Source organism: Bos grunniens, chromosome 4, assembly GCF_055505025.1.
Source record: "Bos grunniens cultivar Pamir isolate PY7600 chromosome 4, Bosgru_T2T1.0, whole genome shotgun sequence".
Classification (NCBI taxonomy): domain Eukaryota; kingdom Metazoa; phylum Chordata; class Mammalia; order Artiodactyla; family Bovidae; genus Bos; species Bos grunniens.
In genome coordinates this window covers 3,815,154-3,828,178 of record NC_141168.1, presented here as the reverse complement: position 1 = coordinate 3,828,178, position 13,025 = coordinate 3,815,154, and the positions used below count along the sequence as shown (strand labels likewise).

General features: G+C 46.7%; 1 protein-coding gene across 6 annotated transcripts in view; it reads left to right on the top strand.

Moving 5' to 3' along the window:
- The window catches only part of DPP6 (dipeptidyl peptidase like 6), an 801,122-nt gene that overhangs the window by 286,622 nt on the left and 501,475 nt on the right, over window positions 1-13,025 (top strand). The gene's annotated exons all lie outside the window — the stretch shown is intronic.

Sequence of the window (13,025 nt, the reverse complement as noted above, 5' to 3'; positions counted from 1 at the left end):
ACCTCATGGACTGCAGCACACCAGGCCTCCCTGTCCATCACCAACTCCCGGAGTTTACTCAAACTCATGTCCATCATGTTGGTGATGACATCCAACCATCTCATCCTCTGTCGTCCCCTTCTCCTCCCACCTTCAATCTTTCCCGGTATCAGGGTCTTTTCAGATGAGTCAGTTCTTCTTGTCAGGTAGCCAAAGTATTGGAGTTTCAGCTTCAGCATCAGTCCTTCCAATGAACACCCAGAACTGATCTCCTTTAGGATGGACTGGTTGGATCTCCTTGCAGTCCAAGGGAGTCTCAAGAATCTTCTCCAACACTACAGTTCAAAAGCATCAATTCTTCTGTGCTCAGCTTTCTTTATAGACCAACTCTCACATCCATACATGACTACTGGACGAACCATAGCTTTGACTAGATGGATCTTTGTTGGCAAAGTAATGTCTCTGCTTTTTAATATGCTTTCTAGGTTGGTTATAGCTTTTCTTCCAAGGAGCAAGCGTCTTTTAATTTCATGGCTGCAATTACCATCTGCAGTGATTCTGGAGCCCCCCAAAATAAAGTTTGTCACTATTTCCATTATTTCCCCATATATTTGCCATGAAGTGATGGGACCAGATGCCATGATCTTTGTCTTTTGAATGTTGAGCTTTAAGCCAACTTTTTCACTCTCCTCTTTCATTTTCATCAAGAGGCTCTTTAGTTCCTTTTTGCCTTCTGCTATAAGGGTGGTATCATCTGTGTATCTGAGGTTATCGATATTTCTCCTGGCAATCTTGATTCCAGCTTGTGCTTCCTCCAGCCCAGCGTTTCTCATGATGTACTCTGCCTATAAGTTAAATAAGCAGGCTGACAATATATAGCTTTGATGTACTCCTTTCCCAATTTGGAACTAGTCTGTTGTTCCATGTCTAGTTCTAACTGTTGCTTCTTGACCTGCATACAGATTTCTCAGGAGGCAGGTCAGTTGGTCTGATATTCCCATCTCTTTAAGAATATTCCACAGTGTATTGTGATTCACACAGTCAAAGGCTTTAGCATAGTCGATAAAGCAGAAATAGATGCTTTTATGAAATGCTGTTACTTTTTCCATGATCCAGTGGATGTTGGCAATTTGATCTCTGGTTCCTCTGCCTTTTCTAAAACCAGCTTGAACATCTGGAACTTCATTGTTCACATACTGTTGAAGCCTGACTTGGAGAATTTTGAGCATTACTTTACTAGTGTGTGAGATGAGTGCAATTGTGTGATAGTTTGAGCATTCTTTGGCATTGCCTTTCTTTGGGATTGGAATGAAAACTGACCTTTTCCAGTCCTGTGGCCACTGCTGAGTTTTCCAGATTTGCTGGCATATTTAGTGGGGGAAATGGAAAAAGGCAAAGAAATATATACTTTTGTACTAATTTCCACTCCATATGGTGGAAGTTCAATAGCTCAGTCGTGTCCAACTCTTTGGGACTCATGTGACCAACTCTTCTACTCCAGATCCACCACCCACACTGGTTATGTGATTTGGCTTTCCAGGACAGCAAAGAAAAAGACACAGGTATTATAAGCCTTGTGATAATCTGCCCAAGAAATCTCATTTGCCTGGGCTGTTACGCTGCTGTCCCACCTTTGGTGCTGCTGTGACGAATGCCCACTGTTGTGAGGAACGCCCACCACCAATGCTTTAGGAACAGGACTGCTGTTTGAGTTTGTTTCCTGGGACCTCTCTGACGGAGGTGGTTATTATTTGTATTCAGTGGAACAGTCTTCATGAGATCCATGAGCTCAAGGAGCCATCAGTGCCAGTCATCAGAGACTGAAGTGAAAAGGTCATTTGCTCAGTCTCCATGTCCCTTTGCCCTCACTCAGAGTAGTAGATATGCTCAAGGTCAGAAAGCGATCTGTGGGACCAGGGTGCTCTCAGGGAACATGAGGTCTCAGAGAGATAGGCCGTAGGGCTGATGCAGCCAAGTCAGGTGATGAGAGGCAGGAACAGGGCAGTATAAGGCACTCAGAGAACTGGTACCCTAGTCTTCATGATGCTACGTCCCCAAGTAGCAGTAAGTCTGAGGGCAGTGCAGAGAATGGCAGAGGCTCCTGTTCAATTAGGGACCGTTCACTGAAGTGCTTTTCAAGATAGATTTAATTGATGAAGTTGAATGCAGGGAGAACAGAGATAGGAAACAATTAACCTGATATGCATGTGGCCCTGAAAATTCTCTTTGCTGATCTGCCTGGTGTGGTCAAAACAGCAGGGGAGGCCTTGGGAATCCTATTGATTTCTGTCTAGTGTCAGGAAACCATGAAGTATGAAAGGAGCCTTGGTGACCATAATATGCATTCTGGAGTGAGAAAAAGTCAAGCCCGCAGAGGAATAGCATTTCCGTAACTCCTGAGTGTATTTGCTCGTTAGTGGCAGGAGCCACGGACCTTTGTCAGCAAAGTAATGTCACTGCTTTTTAATATGCTGTCTAGGTTGATGACAGCTTTTCTTAAAAGGAGTAAGTATCTTTTAATTTCATGGCTGCAGTCACCATCTGCAATGATTTTGGAGCCCAAGAAAATAAAGTCTGTTACTGTTTCCATTGTTTCCCATCTATTTGCCATGAAGTGGTGGGACCAGATGCCATGATCTTCATTTTCTGAATGTTGAGCTTTAAGCCAACTTTTTCACTCTCCTCTTTCACTTTCATCAAGAGGCTCTTTAGTTCCTCTTCACTTTCTGCCATAAGGGTGGTGTCATCTGCATATCTGAGGTTATTGATATTTGTCTTGGCAGTCTTGATTCCAGCTTGTGCTTTATCCAGCCCAGCATTTTGTGTGATGTACTCTGCATATAAGTTAAATAAGTGGGGTGACAATATACAGCCTTGGCATACCGCTTTCCCGATTTGGAACCAGTCTGTTGTTCCATGTCCAGTTCTAACTGTTGCTTCTTGACCTGTGTACAGATTTCTCAGGAGGCAGGTAAGGTGGGTACCTTTTAGGCAAGCGTGGATGTTAGAATGCTAATGGTTTGTTTTTGAATTAGCTTAGATCTTGCCCATTGAAGTTTTGGCATACTCCTTTGTGGCTGAGCTGGTAAAGAATCCATTTGCAATGTGGGAGACCTGGGATCAATCCCTGGGTTGGGAAGACCCCCTGGAGAAGGGAAAGGCTATCCACCCCAGTATTCTGGCCTGGAGAATTCCACGGAGTGTATAGTCCATGGGGTCGCAAAGAGTTGGACACAACTGAGCGACCTTCACTTTTGTTTTATTCCTGATGTCAGCACATCTTTCCTGTGCACCAGACACAGTATTTCTAGAACAGCATGGTTTGCTGAAACTTTTTTTTTGGGGGGGGGCGAGGGGGTGGCTCTAGAGCCCTGTGAGTGCCGCCAGCACAGGTCCAGAAGCTCGTTGTTGAGAAGGATGCCCGTGCGTGGTGAGTACACCATGGCTCCAAAGCTGCGGACGGAGGCGGGGCTGGGCGCCGACTGCGGGGTGCTGACTCACACAGCCGTCCAGGAGCCCCTGGCTTCAGGGGCCGCCCCCAGCACGCTGGGACCGCGCTCCCCTCCCCGGCCCCGCCCCCGGTTTGCTGAAACTTAGAAGTGTTCTGTACCTGCCTTGTCCGATATGGTAGCCACTGGTGCATGTTGCAGATTTCTTCAAGCGTGGTTTCCGTGACCGAGAAATCTTTATTCTAATTCTAACTATGTAAGATGGAAACAGGCGCACGAGGCTGGTGCCTGCTGTATTGCTGCACCGCGCAGTTCTGGATACCACCGGCACTAGACCGCAAGGCACCGGCAGCCCTGAGTGGTGGCGGAGGGGAGAGCCGGGTGAACGGTCCTCCCAGAGAGGGGTCCGCGTTCTGGTACAGGGAGCGGGGAGAGGGGAGCCGTGCCTCCTTGGGGTGGGGACGTCAGGGAGGTGTCAGAGGAGATCTGCTGTTTGAATCTTGATGGACAAGTGGAGTCTACTCCAGACACCAGAGACTAATGAAAAGAAGAGGGGATATTCAGCAATGGTGGAAACAGGTATGAGCTCGTAGTGTGTGGGGAGCAGAGGACCCAGAGCGAATCTTGTGATTCTGGACCCTTCTGCTCTCTCACACGACTGTTAAACTGTGCACATTTCCCCATTACTGGAAATTCCTTCTGTCTCTCTGTCTCTGTTTCTCTCTCTCTCTACATATATACACACCTATACATATATATGGAGAAGGCAGTGGCACCCCACTCCAGTACTCTTGCCTGGAAAATCCCATGGATGGAGGAGCCTGGTGGGCTGCAGTCCATGGGGTCTCGAACAGTCCAACACGACTGAGCGACTTCACTTTCACTTTTCACTTTCATGCATTGGAGAAGGAAATGGCAACCCACTCCAGTGTTCTTGCCTGGAGAATCCCAGGGACGGGGGAGCCTGGTGGGCTGCCGTCTATGGGGTCACACAGAGTCGGACGCACTGAAGCCACTTAGCAGCAGCATACATATGTATGGGACTTCCCAGCTGGTTCAGTGGTAAAGAATCTGTCTGCCAATGCAGGGGTCGCAACAGAGTTGGCTTTGATCCCTGGGTCGGGAAAATCCCACGGAAGAGGAAATGGAACCCACTGCAGTATTTTTGCCTGGAAAATCCCACGGACAGAGGAACCTGGCAGACTACAGTCCATGAGGTCTCAAAAGAGTGGGACATAACTGAGCAACTGAGCATGCACAGACACACACATATACGTATATATTTCCCTCCCTCTTTGGGGAGGTGAACCAGCACGTGCTTCTGCTAAGAACCCAGCCTACCATCTTCTGCAGTGTTAGCCCCTGTTCCACCATGACACGTGGTATGACTTCAGACAGACCAACTGCTGCGTGGACCTTAGACTCTTCTCATGGAGGAGGGGTCAGCACTCAGAGCTGGAGGCCCAATAAGCAGTTTGGTGCCTCCTCCCAGCTCCAGTAATCAGTAGCTTCAGTATAACTTGCTCTCTCCTGCACCCACAAGTCCCTGTGATGGCCTTCTCTGGCGTCATCTGAAGCTGCGGGGTGTTCAGCTCAGGAGATGCCTCCGGGTTGAACACACTGCCGCAGTGGTCGTTGCTGGCTCATCTCTTCCAGCTCACATCGCCTCGCATTTCAGTGCTTGGAGGGCATGCTCTGAAGCTGCATCGTTTCCTCCCCTTCCAGGCACTCTCATCCCAGAGATAAGCGTGCTCTCTGGAGCCTGTGCACAAACTACGCAAGTGGTGTTTGGAGGTGGCAGCCAAAGCTGTGATTTGCGGGAGCGTCCGTCTGTCATTACCTCAGTTGGCAGTACACAGGGACTGTCAGTGTGGCTTCTGAGAAGAGTGGAACAGTCACTGTTTTTCCATGACCTGCCTGCTGCTGAGGTACAAAAGGCCTCCACTAAGCCCCAAGGGAATCTCACTTGAGCTGCGGCTAATAGGCAGATGGATAACTGGTCAACCAAAAGCTCAGGGATGAGAAGAGAGCTCCCTTTTGTAAGTGAGTCTCTCGGGCCTTTCATTAGGAGGCCCGTGAGTGCTCTCTTCATCCATGATGGTTGCGCTGATCTGCAGGGAAGAGGATTTGATGCCGGATGGAGCAGGAGGGCGTTGCTGGTGGGTGAGGAGGACCCAGCTTTAGAAGATGTCTGTGGGGGAGAATGCCCGTCGATTTTGCCATTCCAGCCCTCCTGATCAGCCGCACACCCAGAGCATTCTGTACCTGTCATCTCAGAGGGGACAGAGTATCACACGTGATGGGATCATTCACTAAGCTGGGGTGGTTAAATATAGAGTTCTGGTGTGAAATTAGCGGCCTACTGAAAATAGAGTCACGTCCTCAGAGTCCATAAAAACACTCTCCACGTTTCTGTCAATAGGGTCACTATACACGTGCCTAGTAAAGTCCAGGACCCTTTATGATGGTGTATTTACTAAGTACCCACACCTGCATGTATGCTGATCTGAAAGTGGGCTGAACAATCCGTACCCTTCCTGTTTGCACCTATGATGGGCTCTGTGGCCAAGGATCTCAGAAAGTAACCCATGAAGGGACCAAAAATGTCTCCGTTTTGTGCTGCGACCCCAGGGACTGTAGCCCACCAGGCTCCTCTGTCTGTGGGATTTCCCAGGCAAGAGTACTGCAGTGGGTTGTCCTTCTGCAGGGGATCTTCCCGACCCAGGGATCAAACTTGGGTCTCCCACGTTATAGGCAGATTCTTGACCTTCTGAGCCACCAGGGTGTTCTTCATTGTGTCTTTTTAAATTTGATTATTATGTCTTAAATTTTCATTTTATATCAGGGTACGGCTCATTTACAGCGTGTTAGTTTCAGGTGCACAGCAGTGACTCAGCTATGTGTGCGCGTGTCTGCTGTCTTTCAGGCTGTTACCGAGGATTGAGTAGAATTCCCCATGCTATACAGTAGGTCCTTGTTCCTTATCTATTCTGCATACCGTAGTGTGTATCTGTCACTGGCGACCCACTCCAGTACTCCTGCCTGGAAAATCCCATGGACGGGGGAAGCCTGGTGGGCTGCAGTCCATGCAGTCGCTAAGAGTCGGACACAACTGAGCGACTTCACTTTCACTTTTCACTTTCATGCATTGGAGAAGGAAATGGCAACCCACTCCAGTGTTCTTGCCTGGAGAATCCCAGGGATGGGGGAGACTGGTGGGCTGCCGTCTATGGGGTCGCACAGAGTTGGACACGACTGAAGTGACTTAGCAGCAGCAGCAGGGGCAGCAGTGTGTATCTGTTAATCCCAAACTCCCAATTTATCTTTCTCCCCTCTTTCTCTTTTGGTAAATGTAGAATCGGTTTCCGTTTTGAAAATAAGTTCATCTCTCTCTCTTTTTTTTTTTTAGATTCCACATATAAGTTTTGCCATATGACATTTGTCTTTCTCTTTCTGACTTACTTTGCTTAGTGTGATGATCTTTCAGTTCAGTTCAGTTCGGTCGCTCAGTTGTGTCTGACTCTTTGCGACCCCATGAATCGCAGCACGCCAGGCTTCCCTGTCCATCACCAGCTCCCGGAGTTCACTCAGACTCACGTCCATCGAGTCGGTGATGCCGTCCAGCCATCTCATCCTCTGTCGTCCCCTTCTCCTCCTGCCCCCAGTCCCTCCCAGCATCAGAGTCTTTTCCGATGAGTCAGCTCTTCGCACGAGGTGGCCACAGTGATCTTTAGGTCCATCCGTACTGCTGCAAGTGGCATTTATTCTGTTCTTTTTTACGACTGAGTGATATCCCATTGTATTTATGTACCATGTCTTTATCCATTCCTCAGTGGTCATTTAGACCATGGATGGTCATTTAGCTTGCTTCCATGTCTTGGCTATTGTCAGTAGCGCTGCCACAAACATAGGGGTGCATGTATCTTTTTGAATTATAGTTTTCTCTGGATATTTGCTCAGGAGTGGGATCTCTGGATGATATGGCAGCTCTGTGTTTCCATTACATCTTCACCTCTCAGACTCTCGTGTGCAAACAGATCTCCTGGAGATTTCATCGTAGTGCAGATTCTGATTCAGTGGGTTTGGCACATGTCTTGAGAGTCTGCATAGCTAGCAAAATTTCCCATGATGAGGTTGCCTCTGTCCTGTGGATAAGCCTTTGGGTCTTTGTATGTATGTCCGATTTTAGGTAGAAGCCTCTTAAGTCTTGCCTGGGGAATTCCATGGACAGAGGAGCCTGGCAGGCTACAGTCCATGGGGTTGCTAAGAGTCGGACACGACTGAGAGACTGTCACTCACTCATCACTGAAGAGTTTGAAGCTCAAGGACCAGTGGAATCTGAGAACTAAGTCAGTGAAGGTGTTTATCCGTGGATCCAGGTTTCGAGTGTGCACACTCATTTGGGCATTCTGGGCTTCTTTCAAAGAGAAGCCAGATGAAATCTTCCATTGTCAAGGTCTACGAGTAATCTATTTACCTCGAATACATTTTTGAGAGTGTGTGTCTGGCACTTTCCCGCTTAAGTTGCCCTCAATGCCCCTGACAGCACGTTTGCAGTGCCATAGTTGGAAACAGGAAACTCTGGCCTTGGCAGTGAGATGCTTGTCTGGGTCTCGGGCCCTGGAGAATTGCAGGAGTGGCTGGAGGCAGGCTACGCATCCCAGAAACGCTGCTGTGTCCCTGCAGGAGGAAGTGCCTGTGGTGAAAGCCCAGGATAGATGCTTCTGCAGCCAGGCCCTGTCTTCTTAGAGAAGGGAGCCTGGTGCCTCGACACGATGATTGCATATGACCCCTTTGGGCTGTTTTAATATCTCTGCTTCAGGCATATTTGTTTTCCCTTATTTTCTAGTGTCTTTGAGAAAAAATTCTATCTTATACTGTATAACCCGTTTGGAGAGAGATGACGGGTCTGATTCTATGATGAAATACACATATTTCTCAGGGTTTTTTTTTTTTTGAGACATTGATCTTTGCTGTAATGCAGGAGACTCGCTAGGGTTTGATCCCTGGGCCTGGAAGATCCCCTGGAGCAGGGCATAGCAATCCACTCCAGTGCTCTTGCCCAGAGAATTTCCTCAACAGAGGAGTCTGGTGGGTTATAGTCCATGGGGTCGCAAAGAGTCGGACACGACTGAGTGACTAACACTTTCATTTTCACTTTGACGTTGGATTTCTAGGCAGTCTTTAGTGTGAAAGACAAACATTTATTTTCTACCAGTTCCTGGAAAATGTTCCTGATTTTAAAGCCTCTAGGCTGGCCTTGCCAGTGCAGCCAAGTAGTTCCTCTTCTGTAATTCTCGTGCTTGAAGCATGAGCAGCTAGCGATATAGATTAATGCTTTATGCACTTTCAGAGCTGAGCTCCCATGCTACAGTTAGAAGGTTCAGAGCATTGATTTTCCTCTGACAGCTCTTAAGATATTGGACGCCCCAAATATAGGAAAGTTGGTTAATCTTTTTAGCTAGTATGTTGCTTGCAGTAGAGAATGTTGGTGAAACATATTGTTTTTCTTTATTATAAGATGCACCAGGCGTATGAAGACTGCTTTAAATCACGGTGAAAATTAGAAAATAAAACTTCCTCATTAGCTCAAGAATGTAAGGTTCAAAACAACAGTCAGTTTGATATTTGGCTGTTTTATTCAACATCCAATTTTACATAATTCTGATTAGTAAGGTCAGTCATTAGAATTAGATTATGTTCTGTAATGATTTCTATCAAGGCTTTTAAAAACGCTTACCCTCGGGGGCAAACAGAGACAGAAGGAGGAAGTAACTGGATTCAAATTCCTTAATATCATCCTTTGTAATTAGAAATAAGATTTTAGTAGACTGTTTCCATAATGTAGTCCCAAATCATTTTTATAACTTAATAAGTATGAACTAACTTTAGTGAGAAGGAGGACTTTCAGCTCGTCATTCTATAATGTACTTATTTAAATTATTCTGGTCACAGGCGTAATATTGATACCTCATCTGCAGAGAGAATTCTACATATGCACTGACTGAATTGGTATATAGGTTGTATTTTGTTACTTATTTTTTTTTAATTAAAAAATTTTTTTTCTGACTGTGCAGCGTGGCATGTGGGATCTTTTGTTTTTGATTAAAATTGTTTTTGAGTATAGTTGCTTTACAATGATGTGTTAGTTTCTGCCATGCAACAAAGTGAATCTGCGTGAAATGTGAAATGTCAGTCACTCAGTTGTCTCCAACTCTTTGTGACCCCATGGACTGTAGCCCACCAGGCTCCTCTGTCCATGGGATTCTCCAGGCAAGAATACTAGAGTGGGTAGCCACCATTCTCTTCTCCAGGCAGTTTTCCCTATCAAGGGATGAAACCCAGGTCTCCTGCATTGCAGGCAGATTCTTTACCGTTTGAGCCACCAGGGAAGCCCTGAATCAGCCATACACAGATATCCCCTCTTGTTTGAATTTCCTTCCCATTTAGGCCACCACAGAGCACTGAGTAGAATTCCCAGTGCTATACAGTAGGTTCTCAGGAGTTATCTATTTTATACATAATATCAACAGTATACATACAGCACTTAGTTTAAAAGGGAGGATGGAGGGAAAGAAAAACCTTATCAGAGATTCTCTTGTGTGTGCTAGCTTTTCCCAAACCTTTGTATTCTGATTCCCCTTCCAGGGATGTTTCGTCATACCACCCCTGCTAGAATGGATCATTTCAAGGCAAGCTGTGGGATGCAAGGTGGAAAGGAGGTGTGATGTGTCAGTGCCCATGATAGGAGCTGTCACCTGTTCCTCTCTCATGGTGATGCAGGAACAAACACACCTGATTCCAGACTGCAGCATTTAGAGTTCCCCAAGACCACCTGCCTTCTGCCATCAGCTGCAGGTTCGAGGTTCCATAGGCATCAGGAAGACTTATAGAACTCAGAGAGCCTTAAACTCATGGTTGTGCTTTATTACAGCAAGAGGATGTAGATTAAAGTCAGTGAAAGAAAGAAACGCGTGCATAAGTCCAGGAGAATTCTAGACGTGGGGCTGTCAGCCGCCCTCTCCCTGTGGGGTCGTGGGCAATGCCAGCTGCTCCCAGCAACAACACACAAGGAGTGTTGCCAACCAGGAGGCTCACCTGAGCCTTGGTGTCAGAGCTCTTGTTGGGAACGTGGTCATGTAGACACAGTTGACCACCCAAGTGCTGACCTTGGCCTCCCAGCCCCTCCAGAGCTCAAGCTGATACCACATGGCCCAAATGCCCACCCTGAATGGTGTCAGCCTACACCGTCTGGCAGCCCAACATCACCAGGTAAACGAAGACGTTGTTATGGGACAGGACCTTCCAAGGGCTTGGAGATTGTATCCCAGGATATAAAGACAAAGGCCAGACTTCTCTCTGGGCAGGCGGTGAGTGAGGTGGGGCATCGTTGGTAAGTCCAGGAAGCAGGACCTGTGAGAGGTGAGAGTGAATCCCCTCTTCACTGTGAACGTGATTTGGCCTCACCCATGTTTGAGGGGCCCCTGAGTGTAGACACGTCCTGAGATGCAGATCGGCATTAAGTCCGAATGGAAAGGGGAGAAATCTTTGAAAACCACTTAAGGTAATTAGGAGTATTATCAAAATAGCCCGTGTTCAAATCCAGATACTACAATGGAGATTGTATCTTTGTTGTTTCCCTTGGTCTTTTCACCCATAATTTGGAAGTCATAAAAATGCTGAATGAGAGTTTGGTCTTTGATGAACGCCATGACTTGAGCTTTGTTTTCTGAGACTCCTTAGTTTTTTTTTATAGTTATTTCTGTATAACTAGCTAACATGATTTTCAACCTGTCTTCTTAAGCTTGGAGTAAGATATTACTGAACTGGGGAATGTTTTCTGAATCTTCATCTCAACTGTTTTTATCTAATGGTAAAGGTAGACCTTGCTAGATGACTCTGTGTCCTTAAAAGACGTCCAAAAATTGGTCCTGCGTGCGTGCTCAGTCACCAAGTCATGTCCGACTCTTGGCGACCCCGTGGACTGTAGCCCGCCAGGCTCCTCTGTCCTTGGGATTTCCCAGGCAAGAACACTGGAGTGGGTTGCCATTTCCTTCTCCAGGGGGTCCTCCTGATCGAAGGATCGAATCTGCATCTTCTGCATTGCAGGTGGATTCTTTATCAACTGAACCAGCAGGGAAGCCCAATCCAGAACCTATCTGTGCGTGAGTTGACTTCTTATTGTTGCTGCCGACATTAAGGTTCCATTGACCAGTAATTCCGTTTCTAGTTATGTACACTTTGGAATTAATCACATGTGTACCAAGTTTTTATACATAAGCAAGAGTATTCATCAAAGCATTGTTTACATGTATAAAGAGCCTATAGAAGGGGCAACATTCTACCTTTGTTTGAGCGACGTGAACATCCATGGTGGAGGTTAGATAAAGGCCTAAGAATTAAACATGATTAAAATAGACTGTAGCATATCCTGGGCAACCATGACATATTATGTCTAAAAAAAGGTATTTAGGGATATATGGAAATACTTCCTCTATATTAAGAATATATTACAAAAAATACAGACGATAGTGTGCAAATTGTGTGCGCATGTGCATGCGTGCGTGTGTGTGTGTGTGTGTGTGTGTGTATGTGTGTGTGTGTAATGGGCTGAAAATAAAATGAAAAATTAAACCGACTGTTCCTGCACCTGCTGGGGTTAGGTTTGTAGTGTGAGCGGAGAAGGGAGTTCAATGGCGTAACTCTTATTATGGCCCCAATTCTTATGTCGCTGCCTTCCGCTTATGGAGGGCAGGGCAGGGCTCCGAGCTGTTAAAGGGGAGCATGCAGAATGGAAACGCAGGGTGGGCCGGGGGCTGGGCAGGTTTGGGAGCGAGATTTCTCTGGACAATAAGGTAAGGCAAGTTGGGTTTCTGAGAATGTCCAGAAGTATGAGTTCGAAGATTGGAGGAGAGAAGAAGTTACTGAGTATGTGAGAAGCAACAGTGATAAGAAACTAGAGACATGATCCAGGGGAGATTCCCAGTGGGCAGAGAGCCAAAACCTTTTACGCAAACGGCTGACTGATGTGAAGAAGTCTGTGTCTTCAGGATAAACCTGTCCAGGACCTGAGCGTTTGAGGAAACATGCTGTCTCCCTGTTGGCCTTGTTGAATAATTTTGGGGACGTCAAGGAAAAGGGCAGTGTCTGTCTCATGTCTGAAGGCAGTAACCAGCTATGGTCGATGGGCTTGTGGTGACAGGGGCTTTGAGCCAGAAGGGACCGTGAAAAACTGAGCAGGTGGCATGGCAGTCAGTGTGACCTTGATCCAGGGGGCGAACTCCAGCTTGACTTTGTCCGAAAAGGGAGGTGGCCTCACCTATTATTTTACTAAATTAACACAATGCATACACAACTGGAGAATCCCAGGGACGGGGGAGCCTGGTGGGCTGCCATCTATGGGGTCGCACAGAGTTGGACACGACTGAAGCAACTTAACAGCAGCAGCAGCAGCAGCATACACACAGCATACACAGAAAAGGCTGGAAAGATATGTCCATCTTTATTGTTTTTGTCTCTAGATGTTAAATGGTATTTATCTAATTTTTCTTTTGAGTTTTTCCTTCCTTTCCAAATAGGTATTTCCGAAATGGGGGA